Raw genomic sequence first — 5,470 nt, forward strand, 5'->3', positions numbered from 1 at the left:
TTTATGTTCCTGTTTAGGTAACCTTCTTATAGAATCAAAGGTTTATGGGAACATAGTGGGAGGTTGCACATTCTCCCACCTTGGACCCCATTATGTAACAAATTTCACTCCAACTTACGAATTGAATGTTGAATGTTACTGTTCTGTAAAGAAAACTGGGCACTAATTTGTTCACTTTCTTTTGTTTTCTCTTGTACTGCTATTGATTTTCTTTTTTTGGTGACTTCTCCTGCATATCAAGTATACAAAAAGTGATGGATGGAGAGGAGTAGCCTGTGTAGGTAAGAGCAGTGGTGCGGGGGTGGACTCGACAAACGACAACGAGGGAAAATTAAAGAAATATAGAATTTTCCCTGCTTGTCTGTCAAGCCCTAGCCCCACCACCCCATCGTTCCGTCGCTCTTACCTGCACGGGTCACTCCTTTGGATGGATGCCGGAAATAATCTCAACCACTAGTAATTACTTTGGGTCTGCATCCCAGTCCATCCTTATTTAGAAGACCAAGGCACCTCAGCTTAGACCCAACCATTTGCAAATCGGTCTTGACCATGCTCCAGTAAGAACAGTTTAGCCCAAATTGCCAGGCCAGGTACATCCTGTACCAGAACTCAAGCAACACAAAACCAGGTTTGCCTTAATGCCTCTTGGTTCCAGTGGCAAAAAGGGCATGCGACTCACATCTGGGCATAACAGTTGCATATACGGTGTAGGTGTCATACTGAATTATGCAAAACAGTGATGGATGGAATGCTTGAATTAATCCCTAGCCACTGGTAATTACTCGGGCCACATCCCAGCCAACCCCAGTGCCACTGGAACCAAACTGCACTTGACTGATGAGCCCCAGCTGGGGATAAACTGTTCTTAGGTTATTAGTTCGGCGAGGACCTGGCTTGGTAGTTCTGGTTGGACTGTTCCTAATGGAGCTGTACTAAGACTGATTTACATACAGCTGGGTCTAATCTAAGGTGTCATAATGGGCAAAAAACTATGGACCGGGAAGCGGCTTAGTAATTACTAGTGGCTGAGATTAATTCAACCATTTCACCCATCACTTTTCTTTTTTTTACTTCTTCTGTGTAATGGCATGACACCCTTTTGGTTATCGAATTAGGTACTTTAAAAAAGCAATCAACCAACGATTTTCAGGATTCAAACAAATTCATTTTGATGTATATTATTTATGAGATCCGAAAAGCCCTAAGCGATCAAATACTGTCTATGCTCTGTGAATCTCAATATTCTTTCAGAAATAGCAAACAAAAAAAGACTGTACAGCATAGCAGCCCATGGGGCAAAATAATCTCGTATTATAATTAATGAGTCCAACAATATATTAATGCATAGAAATAGCACTGTTTAACCTGGAGCTCTGGAAGGCTCCGTGGCCACGCCCTTTCTGGTTATGCAGCAGGCCTGCTGTACCACACACAATCATTGCATTTGTCTTTTTTTAAACATTAGATTTCAGCTGTAGCACTCCCCATGGGAAAAACCTGCCCTTTTACCTCAACACGCTGATGACAACTGCCCTAGTGTGCCGCGGGGCATTTCGGGCTTCCAGCGTTACACGGTAGATTTCCCTTCAGGCGACAACGCAGAGCCCTTGCCCGCAAGATTGGATGACGTGGAAGAAGACGCAAAGCCTCCACGCGGCTGTGTTCCTGCTCATCTGTAGAGTGTTCAGAAAAGTTCCATGACCGCTGCTTTCTTTGCTGAAATTGAGGCGGCTTGCTGCATGAGAGCGAGCTGCGCTGTGTTCTTTCGGTGCCTGGCACTAGCAATGCAGTGGTAAGTTGACAAGTTTGCCAGGGAACATGGCCAGCTTCACATCACACCATCAGGGCTGCTGTGGACTGTGCCCCTGGGAGCTTGTTGTGGTATTCTCAAAGACGTGTTCACTCGAATTAAACAGCGGATGGTTTGTAACTCATGACAGGTGTAGGAGTAGTACACGAACAAATTTGTGAAAATTACAGGGAGGTGGCACATTAATGGCATTTTTATTCTGTGGTTTGTGTTAGCGAGTCACCAACAGACCTTCGATTGAACGTTTCCTCGCAGACCGGATAATTATATATGCTTTTCTAGTTGGTTATTCTCCAAGATGAAGAAAGGTGTTATTTTTTCGTCAGAAAAAAATAAAATTATCATTTCTCTCAAGGGCCATCGCTAGTCATGTGGTGTTTGTTTGCTTGCTTTTCCTGCCATCGAACATCTAGTATCTGCCTAGGAATTTGGTTTGGTTTCCTTCTGTGGGGGCTGCTAATTACATTTAATTTTATATGGCACTAAATTTTCTAGGTCGCCCAGTACCTGACTGTCTGGAGCCAAGAAAAGAAGACATTAAAGCAGGATTGACTATTAAGTACGACATCTTGGTAAATCAGACTTTTCAGCGCCTGCTAGAACACATGGCGCCCAGGGACTGGTCTAATGGCCAATGGCACCTTGTTGCAAGAGAGAAACCACCAACCACAGCGGATCCTGACCATGTTACAGAAGCATTGCGCTGGTGAAAAACAGACAGGGCCAATTCATTTTGCATTTACTTTGCTGTCTGTGCCATTTAGAAATGAGTTAGTATTTTACATAATGAAGAATATGGGTTGTAGGACAGTTTCTAAACACGTGTAACAAACCTTTTTTGTTTATAATGTAGAATAGATGTTAACGAGTAAATACTAGTGGTGGGGTTACCTTCTGTGAAAAGAGATTCAGCAAAGTGAGTTAGCACTGATTTAGCTACTTATGTAATAGCGTTTCAATGACTTGCCGGTATTTCTATGTCTCTTTCTTCCATTTTACGGTCATTGCTTCATGAGGCTTGTATGCCTGCTGATAGGTTTTACAAGTTGCAGCTCTATGAAAAAAACATTTCAACAAATCCTGCATGCACATCGCAGAACTATAATTTACACACATAGCACAGTCACTTGAAGACAGTCCTCCAATCCTAATCGGCCTGAAACCAAAACGTGGGTGGGTAAGAGAGATGTAACCACCAGAACATGGAATAAAAGACTCACAGTTATCTAATTGCCGGGAAGCACTTGAAACACTACCGCTTTGTCCACTTTCTTGCTCTGTCCACTCCTTATTAAATAGCATTCTTGTGTAATACTTCATAGAAGAGAGAACTTTAAAACAAGAAGTCACCCGGACCATCATGTGAAAGTCTGTAGTTTCTAACAAAAGTTGAAGGAGTAGGCCAAGTAGCTACCCTACGGACCACCAACAAAGATGCTTACCGTGAAATTGCCCAAGAGAAAGCCAATCCTCGTGTGGATCACGCTGAACATGTAATGGACAAGAAAGTCCCTGAATCTGGTAAACGGAGGATATAGAGGATTTTATCCACGGCTGGGAGTATGGGTCGAGGCTCGAAGCTCTATTTCGGTGGACCAAAATTTCCAAACAGAGCATCTGACTAATAAAAGGAGTACATCTTTCCAAAATAAATGGAGGGAGCCCTGCTAACATTCACTAACATTCCTTCTTGGAAATGGAAAAGCTTCAGCCAAAATATTCTGATTTGCATGGAACTAAGATTTACGTTTCCTTGGGCATCCCTTTAAATCAGCAGGGATGCGCCAGGAGAGATGCGTGACGCAAGTTTACCCTTGCGCCACCAATGTGGAGCATCATGGCGCAAGGATAAACAGATGTGTGTCGCACCTGCCGGCTTAACGTTGGCACAGTGCTGGAGTTGTGTCACGGGCGCGACGCAACTCCAGCACTGTTCCAACCTGGCCTATCCTCAACATGGTGCGTCACGCCTTACGCCTGCTTCAAGCAGCTGCAAGGTTTTGACTCAGCGGCGTTGAAAAAATGACAGAGTGAAATCTTGTAGATTTCGCTCAGGCACTTTTCCAAGGCGTTCCTGCAACGGAACGCCCCCCCCCCCCCACGCGCCAGAACGCCCACAAAAAACCTGACGCAGGTTTCATGTGGCGCAGGGCTTTACAACGTGACACATCTCCCTAGATGTGTCACGTTGTAAATAGGGCGCAACGTGGCGCATGGCTTATGCCGCCGCGTCACAGAAGTGACGCACTGGCGGCGCAAATGTGGCGCACGGGGCTTGTAAATCTGCCCTATAGAAGATAAAATAAGGACAAACGAAAGATAGAGTAACAGAAAAATTATATCAGAAAAAAACCTGAGATCAGAAGGTTTACAACTAAAAAAAGCAAATCCCTCTTAACTTCTTGGCAAATGTACTTAACACTAGAAATAAAAGCCTTCAAAGTAAGATGCCTTAAATCTATAGCATGCAGGGGGTTGACAATGAGGGTTCTTCAGAACTCCCAACAAGGAATTAAACATCTAACAGGTGATAAAAATCAAAGAAACCTTTAAGAATGCTCATAGCAAATCAGTCACAATCATTTTTGCCTCCCCAATGTCCTCTAAAAGCTTTAATTTTAATCATTCAATTTAAAGGTTGACAATTGGATTCTCAAAGTAGATACTTTTAAACCCAACTGAAAGCTATCCTGAAGAAAAGACAAAACACGAAGGCGTTAAAAAAATGAAGGATCACATTTTTTTGCCTCACACCACTTTCTGGTTTCCACTTTCTGGTTTCCAACTGACTTCGGAGTTAAGAGTTGGTTGTTTTATGGATGCTTGCACAGCAATTGATAGCACTAGTTCCTTCTTTGTAAATCATCTAGACCAACTTCTTTACTGTTGGGTGTAATGGAAGAAGAGCTTCCACGGATGAGACGAGAAATACTAAGGGTGAGAGACCCATTGATAAAACCCATTCTGTCAAAATTTTTGTCTGAGTCATTTTGCCAAAAGTAAGAAAAGATGACACGACTTCTGCTGGCAAAATAGTACAAAATAGTACAGACTTTAATATAATGAAAATCAAGCGAGGAAGGTCACTCAGCTCTAAAGAACTGGAATCTGAGAATTGACTAACAGTGCAACTAACAGCTTCTTTTATAGTCTTATAATCATGAATATGTAATACATTTACATAATCAATAAACATCTGATAAACACAACATTGTTATCATGAGTTACTTTTTCTGCAGAAACAGCTAATCACGTGGTTATGAAAATGCATCTCAGGTGCACGTTATCATTAGTTGCGCTTACATATCACCGCTACACTACTGGTGATCTTGGTGTGTCATACTTGAAGAATAGCAATGCTCTACTCCCTACATATTTGTTACCTGGCAAAGCCTAACCTCCCAATTATCCTGCACCTCTGTCTGCCTTATCTACATTCTTCCTCCAATATGTCTCCCTTTCAAAGTGGGCTTGTGACCTTCATCTTCGACTATACCTCATTATATTTCTCCATTCTACTGAAGTTCTTATCAACTGTGCTCTCCCCAGGGTCCTGACTCCATCTGCGCTCTTTTTTCATTCTGCTACTGAAGACAGCTTAGGTCTCTATTTCTCTTTTAATGCATGACACTGAACACATCTTCCTGCTGGTGCTTCCAG

Source organism: Triturus cristatus, chromosome 3_2, assembly GCF_964204655.1.
Source record: "Triturus cristatus chromosome 3_2, aTriCri1.1, whole genome shotgun sequence".
Lineage (NCBI taxonomy): Eukaryota > Metazoa > Chordata > Amphibia > Caudata > Salamandridae > Triturus > Triturus cristatus.